Source organism: Colias croceus, chromosome 20 (assembly GCF_905220415.1).
Source record: "Colias croceus chromosome 20, ilColCroc2.1".
NCBI classification, from domain to species: Eukaryota; Metazoa; Arthropoda; class Insecta; order Lepidoptera; family Pieridae; genus Colias; species Colias croceus.
Genome location: NC_059556.1, coordinates 2,107,222 through 2,135,219, shown reverse-complemented (window position 1 = coordinate 2,135,219; position 27,998 = coordinate 2,107,222). Strand labels below are relative to the sequence as shown.

The 27,998-nt window shown below is 35.2% G+C and overlaps 1 protein-coding gene and 1 long non-coding RNA gene across 2 annotated transcripts in view; one reads left to right on the top strand and one right to left on the bottom strand.

The window, feature by feature from the left end:
• The window catches only part of LOC123700824 (calcium uptake protein 3, mitochondrial), a 74,979-nt gene that overhangs the window by 35,593 nt on the left and 11,388 nt on the right, over positions 1–27,998 (bottom strand). The window lies entirely within an intron of this gene.
• On the top strand, positions 62–1,666 carry LOC123700825. Its single transcript, XR_006752654.1, has 3 exons — positions 62–133; positions 476–576; positions 1,282–1,666. It is a non-coding gene; the product is annotated as an uncharacterized LOC123700825 (long non-coding RNA).

Below are 27,998 nucleotides of genomic sequence, written 5' to 3'. Positions count from 1 at the left end.
GTGTTTTCTCGTATATATAAGGCTGTACGTACACATGGAGAGATAACAGGAACAATGTTAGTGTTGGTTTTAGTGTCTTGTGCTGTACTGCTGCCCGCTGGCCAGGCGTACACATGCTCATATGGGAGTTACGGTATACTAATCATTATTAATATTTATATGAAAATGCGAGGGTATGTAAAACGAGACTAAATTGATCCAATTTTAATTAATCATCTTCGACCAATCGTCATAGAATTATAACATAGTTTTAGCTGTTTTTTTTAATTTCTGTGCTTTACTGGGGGAAAATGTATAAATTAAATTCAAGAAGTTAAAAAAAATATTGAATTAGATTTAAAATTGACTCTACAGCCTTTTAGTGCTTTTTTATATTTTCTCCAAAACATATTATTATTTTTTACTTTTAAGTTTAACGTGATGGTTAGTTGTACATATTTTACTTGATATCAAGTATAGAATGTTATTTTTAAAGGTAACTTGCCAGGAGTAGAAATCGGCGCAAAAATCGATTTACCCACAGTCTACATACCGAAGCATCAAACCCACACCGTTCTGGACATTAAAAATAATTATGTAAGTACCTATTGAAATAAAGAACGCCTCCTTGGTAGGTACAGTGGTTGACGCGTGAGCGTAGACCCGAGGGGTCCTGGGTTCGATTCCCAGTGGAGACGAAGAAAAATAAAATGTCTCGGTCTGACAGAACACAGAAGACTGATCACCTACTTGTCCCTAAAGAAAATCGATCAGTGAAACAGATGTATAATGCATCTGCCCCTTACCCCACTATTGGACTTCACTTTTTTTATTCAAATAATGTGTTATTTGTATTTCTTTCATATTTTCGAAATTATAAAAATGTTCCTAAGTACCTACAGTAGAGCTATTACCCGACTTAAAACTGGGTTTTTGTTTTATATTTCCCATATCTTATAGCAGGATCTCAGCCATTGAGCTCAAAATTTTATGTATAGTATAAACTAAGTATATTCAGTACCAATTCATATAACTTTCGAGTTAAACTTTCAATGTATTTTTCATCATCCTCACTGATGTATTATGATGTTCTGCCTTCACATCACTACAACAAAGTCTCTGTCCCTATATCCCTAGGTATGTTTAAATTTTTAAAACTATCCCATGAATTTTGATGCGATCTTCTTAAATAGATAGAGTGATTCAAGAGGAAGGTTTTAGTATATAATTTATTAAGGTTTAGACAAAGCGGGCGAAACCGCGGGCGGAAAGCTAGTATAATTATATACATTCCACTTCCAGGGTGACAACTGCACGCCCATCGGTATACAAGTAAGCAATTGCGAGCTGGGCGACGACTCTCCCATCTCCGTGGTGGAGGTGACTTCTCCTGTTGACGTGAAGATCGTCCGATTTAGCAGCACCAGAGGCTCCTTTGCTAGGGCCACCGTGCTTTGTCAGAAAAACTGTCCTTAAATAGATTATAATTGGACTTCTTCACAATGGGCAGCGTTGGTCTAACTATAACAAATGATCGTGGATGGTTACCGCAATTACGGCGATTATGAATAAACATCTACATTGACGGCCGATCATAGACATTTAGACTCTATACACTATCGTAAATGCATCTACTCGCCCAACTCTGTCCATTGTGAAGAGGGCCCATTAGGTAAGACATACATTATATATATAGTTCCTTATTTATACAATCCCCATTGATATACAAGTAATTGAGAGCTGGCTGACGACTCCCCCATCTCCGTGGTGGAAGCCACTTCTCCTGTCGATGTGAAGATCGTTAAATTTAGCAGCACTAGCGGGTCCTTTGTTGAGGCCACTGTGTTTTGTCAGAGAAGCTGTCCTTAGCTTATTAGATAAGAGTATAAATATAATGCCTTGTTTATAAAAATACTTATTTTAATAAAAAACTACACCAGTGTGCCTTTTTTTTTTTTTTTTTTTGGTAACGGGGAGGAAATCTTCAAAAGATACTCTCTTTTGGGGGAAAAAAGAGAGCATGTGGGATTCTTACCCACTAAAACCTCCTCGACGGCCTAACCCAAAGCTTGGTAGCGGGGACTCCGGGATCTCTTGTAGAACGCACCAGAGTACACCAGTGTGCCTAGTGCGAGTTTTCATCGAGTACGAAACGTTACTATCGCGTTTGCGTCACAGCCGAATTAGTATGGGAAATCGAACAGCGCCCCTAGCGGACGTATGGGGAAGCTTTGATTCCCCATACAAATTTCGCTGTGACGCAAACGCGATAGTAACGTTTCGTACTCGATGAAAACTCGCACTAGGCACACAGCGCCGTCCCCGGAGAATAAAATGATAATCGCCATTAGCATAGTTTTATTGTTATGCGATATTTGAAGCCTACGTAGCTTAATACATCTATACAATTTTTTTTGTATTTTTTCTCCTGTTATCCACAAAGTTATAGGATATTACAATTGTATTCACTGCTTTTTCCCAGAACATATTCGTACTAGAAAAAAAAGATAGTAATATGATAGTGAAAAAGTTTCTTCACTCTTTATGTGGTAATAACTTTTACAATAATATTCTCGGAAAAAAGAAACGGCGAAATAATGACGAACGCCTATTATCATTTTATTCTCGTAAAAATATGTTTTGGCGCCATTCGTATGATCATGTACATTATGATCACGATGTAGATCAGGAAGACTGATTTTAATTATTTTTTAGTGTCTTCATTTTTTATGTAATAATAGTTGATTACTCTAATATTGTTTAAAAAAAAAACCCAGAATAAAAGTTCATTGGATATTATCCATTAATGCATATGTCCAATATAAACGAGAATAAAATGATAAGTGTGTATTAGTAAATTTACATTTCAGTCAAATGCTACTAACTTTTTAAATTTTAATTATCTTCAGTTCTCTTAAAGTTATTAAAAATATTTTGAAACATAATAAAAGGTTAAAAAATTAGCTTCCACTGTGCCTTTTTTTATATCTCTACGTCTATTGCTTTGCGAGTTATAGACAATTATCGGTTTTTTATTTCTCCTGAAAAGTTGTGTTTTTGCTGTTATCATTTTATTCTCCGGGGACGGCGACAGATTGTCTGAATCAGACAAATACGCAATACTTATAATTCACCATAAAGTTCAATGCAAAAACGAATGAAGTTGTCGCGCATTCAACAGAAATTCAGTTAAACAATACCTCTATTTTTGTAAAATAGAAGAATATAGAAACATTCCTCACTATGATATACTCTATATTTCGCTTCGATACATATTTGCGTCATGGAGTATAATATAAAACTGGTATTTATAAAATGATTTAAATTGAAATCATAAAAAATATTACTACTAAGTAACTAGAATTGCTATAAACCTTTCTGTAAAGTAAACCACTAAACAGGTTTTAAAGCCTAAAGCATAATCATAAATAATGAGATTAAATATGAATTAATATTAAAAGCAATAGATTAGTAGATAAAGATTTAGCATAACACAAATTACAACTGTGTATCATTTGGCTTCTCTTGCGTAAATTTAATATCATTAAATTATTATAATTATAAAAAAAAACATCAAAACTAGGTAGGTAGGTAGTTTCCAGGACTGTTTACAAACAAACATACTAATTACTTCTTTATAGTGTTAGTAACTACAAAATATATGTAAATTAACTATCTAAGTATGGGATTATGCTAAAATTTTAACAAGGTTTATAAATATTTTATAATAAGGCTTTTATAGGATTATCATTATTATAAAAGGTGTGATGCCATCGCATCGGCATTAGAATTTTCCATGACAAAGTAGGCTTAGTTAGTTAGGCTCGTAACTAAGCCAAATTTAGAACAAATAGTGCAGAAAAAAACGTTTGGTTCGTTACATTATAAATCATCATGTACCACCTATTTAATATTTTAATTAAAAAAAATACTAATTAATTCTCTATAAAAATACAATACATTTTTTGATTAATCAAGCTCATTTTCCCACTCCTATAAAACTTGATATAAATTATCTTTATCCAAAGTCGGATAAAGCTCAATCTATAAATCTAATCTAACACTTAGACACCTCCAAGCATGCTACACGCATGCGATCTAGATGTCCATGCGATGTCGTTTACTTATTTCCCTCATATATTATTTTCCAACCCACATATACGATCTAATTTTAATAGCCTGGAATGCGAAAGTATGGGTGTTTTTGAAATAGGGATGCCAATACCCAACAACGATAAAATAATTGCTAATGCTTTAAAAGTTTAGTATTAGTTAGGAAATTCAAATCAATATAGGCTATGTAAGAAAGAAATTATAGGGTACGCTAATGCAGATTTTATCGGGACAAATAAAGACTAAAAACATAAATAATATATTACAAAGAAAAAAGTATTGAACCACGACAAAGCTATCCATCAAATACACTTCTCGAAGTTCTTCCTACATAAAAAAGTTTCCACATCTTCCCAGACCAAGCAAACTATCTATTCCATATCAAATGAACAGTCCCAAAGATATTTCCTGCAAAATAAAGTTCCACATCTTCGCAAGCAAATTATTAACAGCCCTCATGCCACAAACAAGTTCATTGTACAATTCTAATCCAACATTAGAGCACATCTAAGCACATGCGACGGTTAACACCGAACACGACGCACGCGCACGCCGTACATCCCGATTCCCGACGTGGGCGTCGACCGTGTCGCGTACTGCATAGCTTGTGAGATAGATTTAGCAATGTTTACGGAAACTGCAGTCCAATGCAGTCAAAAACTCTGGAAATCCAGTTTTGAGTGACAAATTTATAAGTCCGTAATGGAGTGGTTTATGATACCAGAGAGGGTATTTACGTTTACTTTTCCTGTTTATTTCGACGATTAAATCCTTCGGGTTTTTTGGCAGAATGATGTGATGGAATATGAGATGAAATCTGGAAGACTTGATATGTTGTAAAGATTGATTGCTATTTTCTAACTTTAACTTTGGCGTTAATTAATATCGCATATTGACCATAACATAATTATGAGGGATGACATTTATCAAACAAAGTTGAAAGTTGATGGAAATGATTGCTAAAAAGTTCAACTTGGTTTCTATAAATACATACCTGCCGTTGTCAAAAATCATCTGTAGATTTCTAAACAAATTGTGACATGATCACATTCAACAAAAATAAGCGAACCATAATAGAAAACAGCCTCTTTTAGGACACCAAAGTTACCATAAATAATACTATTATAACACCTTTTTTGAGGCAAAATCCCTTTTTTTTTTTTTTTTTAAGTGGGGAAATCTTGCATAGATACGAGGCAAAATCCCTGCTACTTGATAAATGGCGGCTTGAGGCATTTCCTTGTTTACAGACTTGTAGTCGTTTAGTACTTGTGATCTGTTGCCTGTACCTAGGCCTACCGCGCTGGCGTTACATGTGTCTAACTGATTTTGTGTCTGGATACTAGAATTGTTATTGTCAGTGTACGTTGATTTATTTGTGGTTAGTGATATTGTGAATAGTATTATGTATTGAAATTTAGATGTTACGACTCTTTTGAATTCGTAAAGAGTGTTTCTGTTACTGAAAGAAATATCAACTAACTATCTGTAGATTTACTGAACGATTTTATTGTATGTATGAGCTTTAACTTTCGTCATTCCTAAAAGTAACGCAGGCAGTTATTATGTTTATTTTAAGTTGGATGACATGGTTTGACATTGTTATAGTATGTTCGTTTCCTTTAACACGTATGAGCAAGAAAGAGCAAACCTTAGCAAGATCAACTTATTGACAATAAGCCTAATCATCCATACTAATATTATAAATGCGAAAGTAACTCTGTCTGTCTGTTACTCAATCACGCCTAAACTACTGTACCAATTTGCATGAAATTTGGTATAGAGATATTTTGATACCCGAGAAAGGATCTATCATAGGCTACTTTTTATCCCGGAAATCCCACGGGAACGGGAACTATTCGGGTTTTTCTTTGACTGCGCGAGCCAAGCCGCGGGCGGAAACCTAGTTAGCCATATTTTATCAAGATCTATACATATCCCTGACCATCCATATTAACCAACAAACCAACTTATATCCCACAGCAAACAGTATTCCCATAGAGAGCACCACCTGTACACTCACGACGCGATACCGCTTGAATAATGTACCGCATTTTAATACTAAACGAGGCTACTATCTGCTGGAGAGCACCATTCCTCAAAGATAACCCCAGCGTATCGGCTAAGCCACTTCCGGGTGGCACGCGCGCGATTACAGCGGCCCTGGGTGAAAGAATTACTTGTAATCTCACGACACCTATATGATTAGTTAGTTATACTACTACTTACTAGTTAACTTCAAAAATAGTTACTATTTAATTTGTAGTGATCGTAGACGCTTTGAACGCGTACGTGATGAATGTTACGATATATTAAGAGATGGTTAGTTTATTACAACTACTGAAGTTGTCGTAATCATAAACGTTATCAGACATTAAGAATAATCAAACCGTAGTCATAGATTAGACTTATGTAATGAGGTGCTCTATGTGAGAGAAAATTAACATTCGGAAAACGTTTAAGGAACTAGAATAGCCAAACAAAATCTAAACGTTTCAGCATTCATTGAAAGAAAGGGAATGCAAATAAAAAAATGTTTTTGGTTCCGTATCATTTTCATAAATTGTATAGGTAGTAATTGTCAATTTCCATTTAAATACGAGTCACAACTATTCGATATTCATATAAAAATTTCATGACCCATTTGTCAATACGTAAAATATGATCTGCTAGAACAAGTGCCTACATTTACATTAAACTAAGATCCTCACGCGGCGCCACTTGATGTCGTCGATAAAAACGCACTAACATTTGACTTTTAAATTCAATACTCTATATTGTATATTGATGGTTATTTTATTTGTTTGTTGGGTCATAAAATCTCGATATGCACTTCTCCGTTGGATACAACAGGACCTTGTTTTGGGTCATGTCTCCTAATACAGTTAAGTTAAATGTTCCCTTTCTTACAGTAGTGAGTAACTGATGCTTTAAATGTTTTTAAATACGAATCGCTATCACATCGTGCTAGTGAGCGTTGGTTGTGATACCAGCCTGTATTTGTCTGAACACATTCAATCTTCCAGAACATTCTAGAACCTCTAAAACGATCTTATACCCAATACATCATAACCACCACATTCACATAACCAGAACACCAATACATCAAACGAACCATCCTGCCACCGCTTAACCGCAATAACATGCATCAAATCTGTCAATGCGAGGAAATCCACCGTTACGAGGCGATAAATTGTTGCCACTTGTGAAAAATTGGCAAAAATTGCATCGGTGCTGCCATCACGAACAGTTTATCCGCACGCATGTCTTAATAATCGCTTAAATGACTGAAATTGATGTAAAATGATGTACGACATGATGTTTTGGTCGTAAATAATCGTGTGAAAGTATTGGATATTGTTAATTGAGTAAAAATGACATATGTATTACCCTTTTTACGTTTATGAGGTTAAGATAAGGATTGGATAATTACAGGATGTTTGATTTAAGAAGACAGAGGATAATTATAAAGTTATAAATGTGATTGCACATAGTTTTGACTTGACATTTATAATCATTTCCTTATTTTAACAAAATATGATACTAAACGAATATTTTAATACGTTAACACATATAATATATTAAATGTAGTACACATCAAAAAGTACTACGTAGCATGTTTCATAGTTCTTAATTCTAACGTAACTTTTCATGATATATTATTAGAATCCGTACATCATCTCGAGCGACACATGCCATTTATTTTTTATCTTAATTTCAAGTTATGATGAATCGTTAGATTTGTCTTTGTTATAGAAATGACAATGACTAAGTTAAATCTCATTTATTATTAGTATGTTAACAAGCATGTTACAGTTTTTCTAAGCCTTTTTGTTCGGTATATCATATTTTCTTTACTTTAACCAAAAAGCTGTTAACAACTTTGTCTATAATTGACATAATTTCGCACCATCACTCCACACCTAGATAATCTAGAATATCGAAGACAAAACATCGACACAACCATCCATTTTTCATTGTCACTCCTCATTATATACCATCGCAAATAATAAATATAAAATATAAAAAAACTAAAAACAGCAGCAAACCAATCACAATAAATTTTATCTGACGTTAAACACAATAAAGAGTCGATTGAGAAAATTAAACTATTACACGGTTGTGGTCACACAATATTTTTATGCTATGCGCCTACGCAACTACGACATCGGCTATGTGTCAACGATTTATGAGCTATGATCATGGTTGTTACGATTAGTCTGTATGGAGCATATAAAAAACATCAGTAGGAGTTAAGTGCTTATGTAAGATGGTGCCACTTATGCCTACGATTAAGGTGGTAGCTATTATTAATAAATTGGTGAAATTGCTTAGTAATATGATGGATGAGAAGTATTGAGCAATAATCGGGTTACATTGTTTAACAAAAAAGTGATAATAGATAAGACCAATTTGTAAATGTAAAATCTAATCAGCCAAGTCAATATCAAATATTTGTTAGAAATTAGAATGTTTTATTTTGATGCATAGAAGTTGTTATGCAAATAAATATAATCTACCTAATCGTATGTTATACACCCAAAATGAATCCTTAATATTTTCGCTTTTTCTGTCGTTGTGTTGACTCAATATTTCCCAATACAAAATATTATATCATTGATTACATACTAAAATGCAGATCTCAAGATCATATATTTTGTCGCGGCGTGAGTTTTTACAGTGAAACGGTTGAACTTCGACCACCTCACAATCCTTACCTTAGCAACAATAATCATATCCACTAAATAAAGTGTACCCATAACTAAAACAAAAAACACTGACATCTTAACTAGCGCCGCCCAGGCGAGCCATATCAATTACGATACAGGGTGATCCATAGCAAAATGCGCGTACGCACATATCGTGAGCGTGTCGTATTATTTCATCGTTAAATATTGCTTTATTTTATTAAATTGTTTACGCTTTCGCTCGACTGGTGCGTGGTTATTCCGAATCAATATCAAGTTTGACCTTTTTGTTGAGGGCTTGTTTACACTAATTAGTACGCTTAATGCATTAAAAATGTTATTCATTTTATAGAACGCTTGGTTGTAGAGTTTATTTTTGAAATCAGCCTAGTTAAGGCTTCAGTCTACATATAGAGTAACTTATCAACGGAGAAAAAGAATATGTTAAAATTGCATGCTTCGTTATATCCTTTCTTTTCTTATGAAAATTTTATGAATAGGCCATTTGTTTCGATTGAGCTTAATGAATTTTGCTGGTAAAATATAACAGACTTTTTAGCACAATACGAAAATGTATAGTTCAATTTATTAAAATAAATTCTTACGAGGATTATCACCTATACGTAGGACAAACGTACGTTATTCTTTTACTGCCCTGACCCATAAAAAGTAAAAACTAGTCCAACCAAACGATCTTCCATCATTTGATTTACTCCCGTGACCCACACCTAACAATGCTATATACAGACTCCTACTAATTAAGTTTGTCTTCATATATCATGTAGGTGTGCCAGACCACACAGGCCTCATACCATGATATCATCTAGCCATCTAGACGTTCTTAGAAAGGTGTGTCCTAGGTTTTAATTAGGCGATTTCTAGGGAAATTCCATCCATATGGGGTCAAGTGTGCCAATTATAGGACCTTTCGTTGATTCATTATGCTTAATGGTGTTCGAATTGATATTCAGATATCACTGATGTGATATCACATATCGTGAGCGTGTCGTATTATTTCATCGTTAAATATTGCTTTATTTTATTAAATTGTTTACGCTTTCGCTCGACTGGTGCGTGGTTATTCCGAATCAATATCAAGTATGACCTTTTTGTTGAGGGCTTGTTTACACTAATTAGTACGCTTAATGCATTAAAAATGTGATTCATTTTATAGAACGCTTGGTTGGGGAGTTTATTTTTGAAATGATCCTAGTTAAGGCTTCAGTCTACATATAGAGTAACTTATCAACGGAGAAAAAGAATATGTTAAAATTGCATGCTTCGTTATATCCTTTCTTTTCTTATGAAAATTTTATGAATAGGCCATTTGTTTCGATTGAGCTTAATGAATTTTGCTGGTAAAATATAACAGACTTTTTAGCACAATACGAAAATGTATAGTTCAATTTATTAAAATAAATTCTTACGAGGATTATCACCTATACGTAGGACAAACGTACGTTATTCTTTTACTGCCCTGACCCATAAAAAGTAAAAACTAGTCCAACCAAACGATCTTCCATCATTTGATTTACTCCCGTGACCCACACCTAACAATGCTATATACAGACTCCTACTAATTAAGTTTGTCTTCATATATCATGTAGGTGTGCCAGACCACACAGGCCTCATACAATGATATCATCTAGCCATCTAGACGTTCTTAGAAAGGTGTGTCCTAGGTTTTAATTAGGCGATTTCTAGGGAAATTTCATCCATATGGGGTCAAGTGTGCCAATAATTATAGGACCTTTCGTTGATTCATTATGCTTAATGGTGTTCGAATTGATATTCAGATATCACTGATGTGATGAGTGATCTATTGCAAGAAGGGATAGATTTGTTTTTGTAGATAGAGATGGATTGAGGAAACTTAAACTGTATCAGGTGTTTTGTGAAAATCAAAAAACAAAACGTGGTAGTAGAATAGCAGCTAAGTATGTATAGCAGCATATTATATTATGTAATGACGTCATATTGCCTTGGTTCCTAACGAAGAAATTCTTTATACAGTTGATCATTGTAGTTTAGCAAGAGTTTAGCCTATATCTGTCTTTCCTATTACTTAAGAAACTACCTACAAAATACAAACGTACAAAATCTTAATATATATAAATCTCGTGTCACAATGTTTGTCCTCAATGGACTCCTAAACCACTTAACCGATCATAATAAAATTCGCACACCATGTGCAGTTCGATCCAGCTTGAGAGATAGGATAGTTTAAACATGTAGGTACCTACCACGGGCGAAGCCGGGGCGGACCGCTAGTAATATTATAAGAAGTGCCACACGCCTGATTTTATAAATCGTCAATTTAAATAGAGTTATTGCACATAATTTATTATCACGTTTCCATCGCCTGGAGACCTTATGAATATCGAATTAATCGTGCCCGTCTAGAAATGTGTGTTCTTTGTGTTATTCAATACATTTACATCTTAATCATTTGAGCACTTAAGATTCATGTACTCAGGATGTTAGTTGTGGCGCTTGCTCTGTAAAACGTGCAAAATTTTTACTGACTAAGGAAGGTTATGTTTTGTGTTTTTGTATGTTTATATATTTCTAAGGACTATAATATAAATGAAAAGATAAATTATTACTAAGAAGTGTCATAAGATTTGTTCTAACTGTGACCATAACTGGTCAAACTGGTCAAAATATACGTAAGTAAGTAAATAAAATTGAGCATTTGTGGCCACCAAATTATTTCCAATCATTGGAAATTTCCTTAAAAATTTAACGAAAATCTAGTAAGAAAAAATAACACTTAAAAAATTACAGCAGCTTTTTTCAAGTTATTAGCTTTCGTCACATTGAGTTAGCCAAATTCGTCTTAATGTTTTTGCAGGTAGGATTTTTGAAACAATCAGTCATGATTACGGCTCAAATACGGCACCTTCACGACTTATGTTAATTTATTATTGGTTCGAAAGGGCGGGTGCATATTGGCAACTTATTTCTTTAATTATTTTAAGGTTTGTCTGCACTTTTTGAACGTCCCTTACGTCCACGGTCCACTTATTAGAGTTGTTGCTGAAGTAATTGAAAATCTGTGATTTACTAATTCAATGCATTAAGTATAATTACGTTTACAAGCGTATCAGCATATTGTTAACTATTGTCTGAACCACTCCACTATTATTTTAAGTGTTTAGTGTTATGAGTAGCATCCTTAACTTAATAAAACAATTTTATATTTTTTTTTTATTATATTTATATACTTCAGATGGCTCCACGTTGAGATAATTTCAAATATATAATGTAAAAAAATGAGAACTTCCTTCTTCACTAAAGGTACATAAATAAAGATCACTTGTACAACTATCGATCCCTCACACATATATTTAAGAACCCCAAAAAATAAAACGCAGCGTCCCGTCTGCACCAGGCCTACAGTTCAACGCAGGCATGTTTAGACTCCTGTTAACAAAGTATGGTCAATTAGCTTCGCCATGTTCCCCGAAGCGTATTAGCATGAATTTTGGCAATATGAAATCTTTAGAGTACAAATATTATGTAAATACCTGCCTAATATAGTCAGCTTTGAGCTTGTGAGATGCATATGTATTTGCAAAATGACGCGTTCAATATATGACAAGATGCGATTTTGTATTTTTAACCGACTTCGAAAAAAAAGATTCTATCTATTTGAAAGCACGTGCCTTCCAGTTGGTCCCAATTAAATTTGTCTAGTGCTCACAATTTGAAAGCGGTATAGATTTTTGTTAAAAAATAATTATTCGTACCTAATGCATTATACATATTTTTTGTTACTAATTCAAGCCTATAATTATCTTAGGGGAACGGCTATCATATGAACCAGTTTCCTAATAAAATTAAAAGATACTTTGTCTGTATATGTGCCAAATAAATGTCCCATAAAAGCCCAGAAACACAACCACGTGGTTCCACGTTGGAGGTCAATCGCCTATTAAAGAAACGCAATAAAATTTGGACACGTCGTAAATTTCAATTTCGCGTCCCAATAAATAGGCAGAGTTAATGATTAATTGAAATACGACTCGTTGACGTCTTTTGTTTCTCATTTAGATTATTTATACCTAAAACGATGCCTAAAGCATTATAGGAATTTTAACACTTAAGATAGAGGAAAAAAGTGTATCTAAAAGTGGATATATATTAATTACATTCCTATTTCTATAAATATTTAATATATCGATGATTCTTATAAGAATTTAGTTTATTTATAAACAAAATTGAGTATAAAGCTTTTTTTGTTTGAAATGTGATAATGCAAGTTTAAAAAGAAATTGTTTAGCAATCAACAATTGACAGATACACAAATATTATATACAAAATTTACCTTAAATTGGTATGACCTAATTATTTGCAAAAAAAAATTGACAAAATTTTATTTACATCCCAACGTACGTAACCCATCATAATACACACATATACACTTACAGACCCTGTTAAACCAAGTATTTATAACCAGAAATCTCGATATTTCAACACGGCTGATTGCGCCTGTCTTCAGCAACCCTAGATATTAATCACTGCGTTATTTGATTGACTGTTTGCTTGTGCATTTGAACCTTTGCAAATTTGGGGCGTTCTGATACTGGTGAAATTGTCGAGATCTTTTCGGTACAATCCTAAATTATACTTCCTTATTTACTTTTCATAATATACTTTTCACTACATAGTATAAAACAAAGTCACTTTCTCTGTCTCTCTTTTTAACAGATACGTTTTCTCTGTTTTTAATAAAGAGAGTGATTCAAGAGGAAAGTATTAGTATATAATTTATTAGGTTTAAGACAAAGCGTGCGAAGCCGCGGCCGGAAAGCTAGTAATATTATAAATGCGTGCACCTTATATGAAACTAAATCCTACGTATTATGATTTCGCACCCCGACTAAATCAGAATAAGTTAATTTTGATGATATTTGGTATAGAGATATAAGATGAAGTAAGAAACAAGGTAAGAAAGACATAGGGTATTTGTTTGAAGACATCAAAATATGATACGACTGAAATAGGAACTGAATATGTAACAATAATCAAGCCATAACACGAATTGCACGCAAGAGAAGCCGAATTGTATTTTCATAGGGATAAGATAGTATTGGATGGATTAAATAGTTCCTAAAAAATATAAAGCTTATATTCTAACAATGACAGGTTCGCATTGAACTCGTAGCCTGTGCGTAACTCTGCAAAAATGTGCTAACTTCCTTAACGGAATTTGTATTCTTACTGAGCGCCTCTATTGATTCATTAAACTAAAGAAAGGAGAATATATTTGTCAAGAAACAAAAGGACATAACCCTGAATAGAACATAAAAATAAACAACAATGGGGTGGGAAGGTGAGGAAAGGTTTTGGAAATGCCACGTGGTGAGCGTAGCATTACCATCAAATTACCATGTATCTATCTGCTGTGTTTTTGGCGGGACACTATTTCTTAGCAGAGCCTCACCCAGTCCGAGTCATCGACGTCCCCGTCGTCCACCCTGGGACCTGCTACGACCACGCCGCCGCGTGATCCGCCTTAAAAAGTCGTAGTTGCTAACAAGATGCAGGGCGAAAGGCGAATTCTGCGCCTATAACTCAGAATCACTCACCAGGGAGGATACCCGAAACTAAACCGAGCCCGTCTGCAGGCTTTAAGGTGGCAATCCCACCAGCGGACTAGGATATAGTGGGCTAATCACCTGCTTATCCGAAAACTTCATGATTTTCGAAACTGAAACAGTACAAAACCGGACCGATTTACGAACAACGACCTTTGGCATGAAAACCCGGACTCGAATTGCTTTTTGGAACGTACGTACACTAAGTGAGGATAGCCGTTTGGCACAAGTGGAAGCGGAAATGCTCAGGTATAATCTTCAAATACTTGGTCTTAGCGAAGTACGAAGAAATGGGTTTGGGGAGATTAGAACCTCTAGAGGCCTTACATTCCTCTATTCTGGCAAGGAAAATGAAGATGATGTACATGAGAATGGCGTAGGTCTACTTCTTTCTGATGTCGCTAAGAAAAGCCTACTGGATTGGAAACCAGTCTCAGACAGAATCTTGACAGCTCGTTTTAACACCAAAGTCCGAAAACTAACCATAGTACAGTGCTATGCTCCTACAAACCTGGCATCTGAAGAAAACAAAGACAATTTCTATAATGCACTCGAAGCAACCTTCAAGTCTATTCGCAAGCAGGACATAGTAATTGTCTTGGGAGATCTCAACGCCAAGGTGGGCTCGAATAATACGAACTGCGAGAGGCACATGGGTAGGCACGGATTGGGTACCCGAAACGAAAATGGAGAGAGATTCTTAGAATTCTGCCAAAGCAACGATCTGACCATCGGTGGAACATTATTCATACATAGAGATCACCATAAACATACCTGGAACTCACCCGATGGCACTACTAAGAATCAGATTGACCACCTCGCCATCAGCTCCAAGTGGCGTTCATCTCTCCTCGATGTACGCAACCGCCGCGGCGCTGACATCGATAGTGATCATCACCTTATAGTGGCGGAGATAAGAATAAAGATTGCCACAAATCGGAATAGAACCAGGACGGTAAAAGCTAGTCGACGCTATGATAGCACTAAGTTAGAAAATCCAGATACCTATGACTCTTTCAGAATCGAGCTTCGAAACCGTTTCTCTGGTCTAGAGACTGATCCCGATAACAATAACATAGATGTTCAATGGAATGGAATTAAAATGGCATATACAGAAACCTGTTCAAAAGTTCTTGGTTATAAAAGTCATTGTCGTGACGACTGGATATCGCAAAGAACATGGGACCTAATAAATGACAGGAAAGATATCCACCTGAAACTCCTGAACTGTAACACCGCCAGTACCCACGAAGAACTCAGCCAACAATATCGTTCCATTCGCCGTAAAATCTACCGCAGTACAAGAAAAGACCGTAGAGTGTGGGCAGATGCTATAGCAGAATCGGCGCAACGTGCTGCCAGATGTGGTAACATGAGGGAAATGTACCAGGCGACTATGCGTTTATCGGGGAAGAAGAGCTATTCAAAAAGACCACTTAAGAATAAGGAAGGCCAATTCGTAGTGACTTCTGAAGGACAGCTGCGACGCTGGCAAGAACACTTTGAGGAGCTCTTTCAGGCCTCGAACAACACTACCACTGCAACTGCTGATCTTAGTAGTAGCCCGCCAATCAGGACTCTTGATATCAACTCAGCACCGCCGACTGAAAGAGAGGTAGAAAGTGTAATCCAGTCACTCAAAAACGGCAAGGCACCTGGAGCAGACCTCATCACAGCTGAAATGCTGAAAGCTGATATTGAAACTGCAGTCAAACACCTAACGCCCTTGATACAAAAAATATGGAATAGCGAAGAGTTACCAGACGACTGGAATAAAGGAGTGCTTGTAACCGTTCCGAAAAAAGGAGACCTCAGCAACTGCAACAATTGGAGAGGTATCACCTTACTCTCAATACCATCTAAGATTCTGTGCAAGATAATATTGAATAGGCTATCAAAAGCAATCGAACCCCTGATTCGCAGGGAGCAAGCTGGTTTCCGGCCCAATCGTTCATGCACTGACCAAATTAACACTCTACGTATTATCTTGGAGCAGGCATCAGAATGGCAAAGGGAAATTTATCTAGCCTTTGTGGATTTCGAAAAAGCCTTTGATACGCTGAGTTGGTCAAGTATTTGGTCACGTCTGCAGGATATTGGAGTACCTCGGAAATTAATTAATATCATAAGAGCTATGTATGAAAAATACACCTGTACAGTTTCTCACAATGGCTTGTTATCGGATGACATACGCGTATATGCAGGAGTACGTCAAGGATGTTTGCTCTCACCTCTGCTCTTCCTTATTGTCTTAGATGGCATTATGCTTGATACCACTGTCAACAACCGCCGCGGTATTGAATGGGGTTTGACTGACACTCTCGAGGACTTAGATTACGCAGACGATATCTGTCTGTTCAGTCACACCCGTGAGGATATGCAAGCCAAGCTTAATGACCTACAGCGAGAAGCTACAAAGAGGGGCCTGAAGGTAAACACTCGCAAGACGCAAGAGATGAGGTGTGGCGATACGAGCTCGCAGCCGCTGCGAATTGATTCCGAGTGTGTAGAGCGCGTGAACCAATTCACCTACCTTGGAAGCGTTGTGACAGAGAACGGTGGTACGGAAGAAGACATCGTTTCAAGGATAGCCAAAGCCAGGGCCACTTTCGCTCGGCTGCGACCCGTGTGGCAATCGAGTAAATTAACGCGGAGGCTTAAGCTCAAAATTTTCCAGTCCAACGTAAAAACTGTATTGCTATACGGGTGTGAAACATGGAAGGTCACAAAGGACATCACGCGCCAGCTGCAGGTTTTTGTTAACCGCTGTCTCCGCCGAATCATCGGAATTTACTGGCCAGAAACTATCTCCAACGACGACCTTTGGAAATGCTGCGATGAGACACCGATCGCCCTTCAGATTAAACGCCGTAAGTGGGGCTGGATTGGCCACACGCTACGTAGAGACCCGGAACACATACCAAAGCAAGCTTTGGATTGGAACCCCCAGGGAAAACGGAAACGTGGCCGTCCAAAGCTCACTTGGCGTCGTACTGTTATCGCAGAGGCCAAGTCAATCGGAAGGTGCTGGAGCGAGATAAAACGAGCTGCCCAAAATCGACACGCATGGCGGAGTACTGTTGACGCCCTTTGCCCCAGCTAGGGGCCTTAGGAAATTAAGTAAGTAAGTTAAGTAACAACATCAACTAAAACAATACAAGAAAACGCAAAATAGATACTAATAAACTTTAAAAACGGTTTATTGTACAACCGTGTCTTTGACCAAGCCCAGCACTGAGATTTGTTCGATTTGATGTGTTAAAATTAAAGTAAAAACCATTTTTTTGCCACCCATCATATTAATCAATAATCACCATTAAAATTCATAAGTCCTCAAAAAATTAATCGACGCTTCATTAATGCCACCAGCCTCGAGGCAGGGGTGGACACATTCTGAATCTATAGTCAATAAAGCGATAGTTATGAATAAAATTAATGGGTTATTAATGTCGGTAGGTATAACTAGTTGGAGCGAACTGATTGGGTACCGCACGCGCTCATTTCGGGCAGCGTGTACCGCCGCAGGCGCAGGTATCGTTTGAATTCGCTACGAGTTTTTGCCGACAATTGCGCCCGATTTGGAATTGTTTTTGTAGTAGCTTTTAGATGTGATCGTTGAAATCATTATGAGTTCATTTCAAGTAGCGTACATATGGTAGGTCTTTATTTAGATTGTTTTATCGAACGAGTTAAGTATTGTCTCCTCCAATGCAGTATTTTGCTCCTGCTAGCTGCTTTTCTGCTGCTCTTTTTTACCAGATTCTAATAGTATAGTCTTCAACATTCTTATGGGAACGATAGTAACATCCCAATTGCGTAAAACTTTTATCATTTTCCCAATTTGATTAGGTACAGTTAGAAACTTAAATCTAAATACATAAGCTTTTAGTTTCCTGTAGATAGATTGAGCAGTGTACAACCAGTGTACATTTGTTCAGAACATCAACAAAAGATTTTCCATTGTTAACCATCACGACCCACCCAAGTAACAGAAGAAAAAACCTCCTGCCAATTGGATTATGACTAAACAAAAAGTTAAATGAAACGATTATGTTATCACACTCGATGAGTGGTCATTATGATAATGTAGTCATCATGGACGTAGATACTTATGGTCGTCGGTGGTCCGGGTAATTATCTTTTTGTGCTATTCATTACCTTATTAAATTTAGAATTGGTTGTACGAAAATCAGGGGCTAAACATGATGATTTGTTTTATTTATAAATCTTTAACAGGATACACGATGGAACTTTTATAATCATCAGATTACAGAAATAGTTGAACGAAGATAGCAAGTGTAATACGATTAAGCTAAGACTGAGAAATATATCCAAAATTATTTCACCAGCTGTAGTTCCTGTAAAAATTGCATTTCACATAAGAAGCATGACTCTTAACACAGCAAAATATTTGCATCCTTATCATAAATAGACATATTCCCTAAGCCAAAATTTTCTAACATATTCCCGATACGAGAATCATCACAAATAAAGTCACACCACTAATGACATAAATATCCTCTTAAACCGTATACCTATTGCGTCAGATTACATAATTACCAGTTACCTTGTCCAAGGTGTCTCTAATAACACCTTCACACATGATCTGGTGCTGAAGTGGTCTTGGGGACCATTAGATGATGTGTCTCCCTCGTAATCGATCAGCCTGTCATTTAAGTTATTACCAATATCGATGTTGTTGCTAGGGCTGTCACGTACCAATTGCTAGATAAGTTTTAAGTTGTGGATGTCACATGACTATTGCTAGAAAGTTCATATTATATTCATCTTATTTGTCAAAATGGTTAGAATATAATAAACATTGTGTGTACAGTGTAACTGTACAGATCGATTTACCTATATTTAAAAAAAATCGTTTGACTCAACAAAATACGCAAACGAATTAAAATCTGGTACATTTACACGGAATTTTAATAGTCTAATATTGCTCAATGAGTTCATATGTCTTCGAATGATAAGCATATTGAAACAGCAAGTTTTCCGTCAATTGAGTGAGTTCCATGCTTTAAACCTAAATTGACAACCCTAGCAAGCACATCCATCTACGTCACATACAATTTTCAACGTTACACCACTCTCATAAAGCATAATTTCTTTTGCACTCACACATAGCAATTTTTACACGCGTCTAAAAGTAAACTTAATTAGTTTGAAATAACAACATGTAATGTCAGTTACAAGTTGCGGTCTCTTTGCTTGTAAATAGAATATTCAAATTAGTTTTTCCCCTGTTTAAGTGTTGATGTATTACTCGTATCAAGTATTACTGGGTATGACGACAACTTGTTAAAAAAAAGAAACGCTTTAAACAGTTAATATTTATTCCATGAGATTGTGAAACAGGTAAAGTGACATAATTGTGTTTTGTTTCGGTGAGATGAGTTACAACATTAATTAGCAGATATGATGATGTTAAATAGGAATCTTATGGAAGTTACTGTTATCTTTTATATCTGATATTTTCTTGAAAGAAGTAGGCTTTTAAGAAAATCTCCAACTACACAAAAATAGACACATTATTATTTTTTTTTTTCGAAAACAGAGCATTTACTTCAAGCCATTCTTTTTCTTACTCCTATCTATATCTCCTATATATCTCCTTATATATCTCCTAATATATCGTGTTCCACCCCTAGGCCATCTAACAAATATCAAGCGATCTCACTTTGAATTCCCTCAACTCCACTATAAACACTAGAAACAACACTTCTACGAACCAGTCCAACATCTCAATCAACACACACGTACTAGCTAAGCTGATCATTGACAACCGAAGTCATCACTTGATCACTTTTTTCTCGTACATGAGGCATTTTCAGGGAAGTGAACGCAGCTATATATCAAAGCGGACAGATTTATCTGTTTGTCCGTACGGATCTGAATGTAATTTACTTATGCAAGACTTATTTATAACTTGACGACTTTCGCTTGTCATCGCTGCGCTAAGTTAATTAAATGTATTTTGAGTTAGTGTACAGCTTATGTTAGAACTATATTGAGTTCGCCGGGAAAACTTCGTTGTTTGAAGTTTTAGTTTTCACCAAGTTATTTTCGAGCTTTATTTTTATATGGATAATGTCGTAGAGATGGTATATTGGTCTTGACAGAATACCAGCGCTGTAGTCGCAGCTTGCTGCGACTATGGCAGAAAGCTGAGTCAAGACCCTTTTCTGGAAATGCAGTGCACACACAGTACGAAATTCTCAGCGAACATGATGTCTAATTTTATGTCTAATTTTATGTATCGTACTTTCTTTCTTGTTCTATTTTGTGTTTTCTTCTTGTGTGTGTACCTTTTTCTAGGAATAAATGTTTTTTCTTTCTTTCTTTCTTTCTTTCTATATTTAAATAAATTTAACAAGTGGTTGGATTTTTTGTCTGTTAGCCTATATACTACTAATAGCCTTTAAGCAATTGCAAAAGCAACAGGCGAATAATACATTTATAATCCTCTTCTCATTAAAGTTACGCTTTAGGCCAATTTTAATCCTTTTTTTCATTGGAGTTTAGCCGGTCGAGTTATAAACAAACAAAGAATCGCTATAATATCAGCTTAGATAGACTTGTATGATAAACAATTGAACCATAGGGAGCTCTCCTGGACATCCAACCGTCCATTGTTGATCCGTTTTCTCATAAATAAATTAGAGCTGCGCTTTTTACTGCGCAAGAGCATCGGGAATGCCGACGCCGATTCACTAATTCATTTCGGCAACTGGACGACTGTTTATAAGAGACGACACGACTTGATGTATCGTGTATTTTAATCACGTAATGTAATGTAATTTTATTTGTATATCAGTTTTTAAATTAAGGAAAACGAAACAACACTGGAGAGCTGTTATTTTTGCATTAAAAACTTAATAAGAATTGAGATGAGTGTATTTAATGAATTAAGTTATTAGATTGATGATTATTTTATAGTTTTCTGTAGTTATGTTTATTTTATAATGTAGTTTTACTAATTAATTGTTCTTGTACTTTATTTAGCGTATGTTTCATAAAAACATATCTAGATATAAATTTTAACGATACAGGAACAACACTATCACTACATAGTATAAAACAAAGTCGCTTTCTCTGTCCCTATATCCCTTTGTATGCTTAAATCTTTAAAACTACGCAACGGATTTTGATGCGGTTTTTTTTAATAGATTAGAGTAATTCAAGAGGAAGGTTTTAGTATGTATATAATTTATGAGGTTTTAGACAAAGCGGGCGAAACCGCGGGCGGTAAGCTAGTATTGCATAGAGGATCGTTTGATGCAGAAATATAGCGTTTATGCTTAGGGTCTGTCACGGCCAGAATCCATAAACTATTTATTCAGACATACTAATGCATACTTTATTGATATTTATTTTAGAGGAAAATGGGATTGTTAGAATCGAAAGCTTATTTAATTCTTTCTTCTTATCTCTTATTTATTGTAACAATTTAAACTTGCCGCGATAACTGTTGCAATTTTTACTTTACCGTTTCAATTGGAAACATGTCCATAAATAAATAATCCAATCTATGTCTAAAATGCGAAGAACCTAATAAGGTAAATTCGTCAATCTAATTCGTCACTCATAAAACTAGTGAATTTCTTCGATACAGAATTCGATATTATTCCCTCTCCATACTTCATTCCACTAAATATTATCTGGAATTGGAATTATATGTACCGTATACGTGCCGATATCAGTATCACATAAATATCTTATCCTTACGATAGCGACACGACACGTCGTCCGCTATAAACAAGACTCCCATCAAACTAACGGTATTAGTCCTTTTGTATCTATATTTAAGTACCATAACATCGCGTCGGGATTGTTTTTTATCGTCACCTACATATCGTATGCACCTCGGCACCTTCCAATTTAAACTTGATACATTTATACAACGCATCATGGTGCCTAACGAGGGTTTTATTTGAAGGTATTTCTTTCGATTACTTAGAAATTATTGGGCGATTTTTGCAACGTAAATAGCTCGTTAGAGTCAATCTCGAGGTGATCTTTTCTTTGCGGTACGGATTATTTTGCTTGAATTTATTTTGAGATCTCGTTTGCTTGTTTACTGCTAAGTAGTTACGTCATCTAATAAAATTAAGGAACGGGGCCGTAAAGAATTCTTTGTGATTAAACGGAGTACGATTTGCGAATTTGGGGCCCAATAATGTGTCAGGCATACTTATTATTTTTACCACATAATATATAGCCCATTTACCCTTATATCTTATATTGAAGTAAAATAACAATGGTATTAATAATTCTTGTTACATTTGGCGCGATTATGATATCTTAAGAATTTCAAAACTTTTATAACGAATTTAACTGGATTGCGTGATTCCGATTCGATATACCTACACCACACATAACACATCACATAATAATGAGCTTAATATAATTTAATTGTGTGTCACCCAAGTCTTCCAAAAGACTCTACTGAAAAAGGTATCTTACTTCAACCAAAACAATCTTATTACATAAGTGTTAAAATGAGCATCAAACTGCCGCAGGGGACAATAATAACATAATACGTACGTCGGCACTTTATTCTCAGCTGTCATCAAAATTGCTTTATTGTTCCAGCATAAATTGCTGTCAACGTCCCCAATTTATACACAAACATTGATTTAGTAATTGGTACACAGGTATTCCATTTGACAATTGAAGGTAATAACCTTTTAAATAAACATTATTGGGATAGATTAGAACATGAAGTGAGAACGGCATGAAATAAGAACTTCTGCATTATTACAAATGATTAATTACACATGCACAAATATTCAATTTTAACCAACCCAATGGAAAAAGACAAATTATTCAATTTAAGGGACACATTAATTAGGAGTGACTGTCTCTAAAATTAAGTATTTTAGAGACAGTCAGTCGTACTCTCGACAAAGAAATGCCGACGTCACGTCACGTCTCGTCATATATTTTTGCTTAATACGAAATCAATAATACAACCGAATCCTTTAACGCCAAACAAAACAACCGAATCCTTTAACGTTGATTGACGTTCTAGCACATTCCACCGCGATTCCATTCAGCCGGCTATTGTCATTATCGATCACTATGACATTATTCTAAACACTCCTTCAAAATGTCAAAATACGTCACACGAATGCGGGGTAATTTGGCGCCACGTGAGACCATAGAGTCAAAACGTTTTGTTTCTGGCGGGGCGATCCATCAGTGTCGTGTACCAATACTGATTCAATGCCAATGATGGACAGATTCATACGGGTGCATCTGCCAAATTTGGTCGCAAGTCGGTGTACCGAAACTCTGCAAGCACGTGTTTTCCCACAAGTTTTTGAACGTAAGAAATTTTCTTGTTATGGCGCGAGAATGTACACGTTTTTTGGTTGTTACTACAGACGTTGTATTGATGTGTACGACACTTTTTTGAAAGGTTTAACGCTCTTTGCAAGTGCGTATAATGTGCTTATTATTTAACATATTATTAGTTACATTACAATAAGGCTAAAGAACCGATGGAGCAACTATCATAGTACGTACTATAACAACAACTATAACATAGTCAACCGTACAATTCTGTAGACCATTTAAACCATTTCTTGCCAATCGTCGTAACAAATATCAGAAATTTACACTGATCCCAATAAGAGAAAACACATCTAACATGAGGACCAGTCTGAAACAGGTTCGAACCCGTCAAATCAACGTCATCCCACCGCAACATGTGACCGTACAAAGTGACCCATTGCATTGTTGGCGAAATATTTTTTTCCTCTCAATAACAAATGTCGACAACTGTGGCATTCGCTTGACTTTTGATTTCGTTTAATAACTTATTTCAATTGTGAACGTGTTATATTGTGTGCTTGAATTATACATTCGATTCGTCGGTTATTTTTTTTTTACAGGTAAAAAAGCTCAGTTGAAATTTTCAACGGATGAATAGCTCAGTTAAAATTGGTAATTAGTATTGCATTAAATTCTAATTAGTTTTATGGATGCTACAAATTGGTCGCGACGTTTTACTTTCATTTCTTTCTGACTTTTAAATTCTATGAAATCAGGCTTATTGATGTAGACGAATAACTATGTTGAGATTACGAGTTTATATTCAAACGTTTTACATATTGCAATTTAACTAACATTTAGAATTGAAAATACCGAACCAATTCAGAGCAGCGCCTATCCTTAAAGAATTTAATTTGTCGAAGGGTGTGACTTAGAGTCCAACAAAAGGCATGCAATACACAATTACTTGGAGAGTGAGATAAGATATGGGGTTAACTTGACAATGGGAAGAATACATCTGAACAATGATGTATTGGTTGATGGGATCGAAATTTCGGGGGATAAATCACTTGCCCGTAATGTGTTTTGCCTATTATCTCTGTATTATCAAACGCACATATATTCTCTGTTATTTATCTGACAAATAGGCGAGTTAGAACATAATTGTATGCATTTAAAGTAGGTTTAAAAGGTTCCTATTATTGTCTGTTGATTAAATGGTAACACTCGCGCAGCTTCACGAATTCTTGTGACCGATTCGAACAATCGGTTAGCGGTCGATTTTAAATGTAATAAATAATATAATAATATGTAATAATACAAACGGTTTAAATATCATTAATTTTAATTATATTATATTTTGTAAAAACCTTCTACTGGCCATCTACCGACAATTTTTACGGTAACTACGATGATATGAAATACATTTACTCTATATCCCATAACACGACAAACTAAATATGTACTCTATATGAGTAGATAATGTCTAATGATTTTGCTTAAAGTTTTATGAAATATTTAATTAATTCATTAAACCCTATGTTATAATACAAAACGCCAATCTAATTAAGTCTTCATTTAAATAGGTTATAGTTAATGATGTATTAGTTACGAGCCACAATGCCGTGCTTTGCGTCCATTTGGTCATCAATCAAGTTTCGACACAAATTGGCGATCATAGACACAACATGAAAAAACTAAAGCTTTGTCTCTGAAGTCCGAATGATTCAAGGGCAGTTATTTTTAGACACTTTTTATTTATTCTATTTAGCTGGTTAGTTAATTTTGTTTACATATTTTTATAAACATTGTGGTAATAAGTAAACAAAACATTCTATATAATATGGCATTAACGTTGAGCAGATAAGATAATAAAGATATAGGTACGTATGCATTTTACATCTATCCATTTCTCGTATATCTTAATAGGAGGTATTCACGATATAAAATCGTTTAGATGTTTTTATTTTGCACTAGTATGAAACATTCTTTGTTTTATTGTTTCTGACGTTGTAACTCAGAACTAAAAGATCGATTTAAAAAATTATTTTACCGGTCGAAAGCTACATCTTTACCGAAGAATATATTATAGATATTTTTTGCATCCCGGATCGACCCGGGGCGAATCTACAGACTACACATCAGTTGATGATATAATTGCAAGCACGCGCTCGTGACTGATCGCCGGCGGAGTCACGGTACAGCACATAGCTCGACTTGTGTGACGCGACCACCACTCCAGTTAGCTATTGGTCAGAACACGGATAGTTTGGACTAGATGAAAAGTAATGTAAGCAAATTATATGTTTTTTCAGTGTTAAACTTTATCAGATTCTATTGGATAGAAGTATAGACTTTTCTATTCCAAAATAAAAAGAACTCAGTCTGTCTAGTAAACGTTTTTATTATTTGTCGTAGTTTGGAACATCTAGTGTAATAAGTCCGTGGTAGACCTTAGCTATTGTTTCAATGATATTCATTTACTGGTTGTTGTGAGGAAATTGACGATTATGCTCGCAAACCAATAAAACATACATACCACAATTTTACTTTAAGTACGCTTTCTATAATCACATTAATTTACACTTCAATAAGTTCATTAACACCCTACTCTAAATTGGAACATCAGGAAAGCCATTGCACAGCCATTTATAAAGAATGAAACAGAAGATACACTAGAAATTAGCGCTATCTCTACTGAAATAAGCCATTTATACGGCAGACTATTTCCAAAGAAAGAAGCAGAAGTTCATTACCAAACGCTGTTAGTTATGCAACACTCCGGCGCCGACAGACGACCGACAGACCGACCAATCATATCGTATCGTACATCTTGATTGAGATTTATTGAGCGCATCGGTTCCGTCTCCGATCGCGCCATATAAATATAATCTTGACGAGTTCTGCTAATTGTGAAATGGCACTTAAGATTGAGAGCATTGGGTCCAAATTGCAGGTGCTGTTGTAGTATCTTCGAAATCTAATCTAATTTAGGCAAATACGTGTATAAGGAATAAATTATAACAATCATAGATGTCATAAAATCCAGAACATTAATGAAATTATTAACCAATGAAATTATCAGACCTATTCAAACAAAATAATTAACAGGTTAACCCCTCATCGTTCATAACAAAAATATCCAAATTATACCAAAAAGAAAACGTGTCCAAATGTGTCATAATATTACGTCCAAATAAAAGGAACTATGTTAATTGGATCAGTCAAGATAACGCCCTGCGATTCAGAAATCATGTTTAGGTGAACACATCGCCACCTGATGCTCTATTTTTCCATTAATCGTCATAAATTAATGCACAACTACCTCCAATTTTCAACTTTATGTTCTGACCACTATGGTTCAATTTTCAGTAACCATTCAGTGGTTTATGGTAAAACGCAGGTACCCTCAATTTTCAACTTTATTGTTCTACTAATAAGGTTTCATTTTCCATAACTTTTATCGCAGGTTTATGGGGGTAGGTCCTGGTAGTGATTGACGAACAAGATGTTTATCGTGTAACAATGCGTGTGGCTACGCAGGACTTGAAATTTGAAGTATTGACGACCGGAATTCGATGGTATTGTATGCGGTGTTTATTTTGGAAATGATTTACAAATATTATTTACTAAACGAAGGCTTTTCTTCAAAGAAAACCTTATTTGTTGGTGGAAAAGTAAATCATTAGATTGTTTTCATGTATCATGATATTTAGATAATCGCAAATGCTTCAATAGGTAGTTATTTTTTAAATTTATATTTCTTAGTTAATATACGTAGTACGTACCTACTGTGGTTATATTTTATTTGAATACCGTCTTTGCTTGCGAAGTGTATAATATACTGTCAACATAATATGTTATAGTAGAAATAATTAGTTCAGTTTACCACAAACATTGTTTTTATTTGTGTTGGTGAAGTGAGTTTATTTGTCTTTTTTTCACGTCGCAGTGTATCGATTTTGTGGTATGATTTTTGCATCTTTGCTTTGTAACATAAAAAAGATACAGTCTAGTTGAATATATATTTTTTTTATTTACTATTTATTGTACTTTAACAGTCTTATAAAATAAAAGTAAAACAAAACCATTCAAAATGTACAAATGGCAGCCATCAGGCAACCTTCTAAAATCTAAATGATCATTTTATACACGTAGTTTATCATTGTATATTAGGATCCAAGATTTCTACTTGGACTTTAATATATTTGAATGACATTTTGCATATTGTTAGACGACTTATATCCAAATATACGATTATGCGATGTCGTTTGCAATAACTAATTAGTTTATTAGTCGAGTACGGCGATGCTAAAAGGAGATGTCTTAA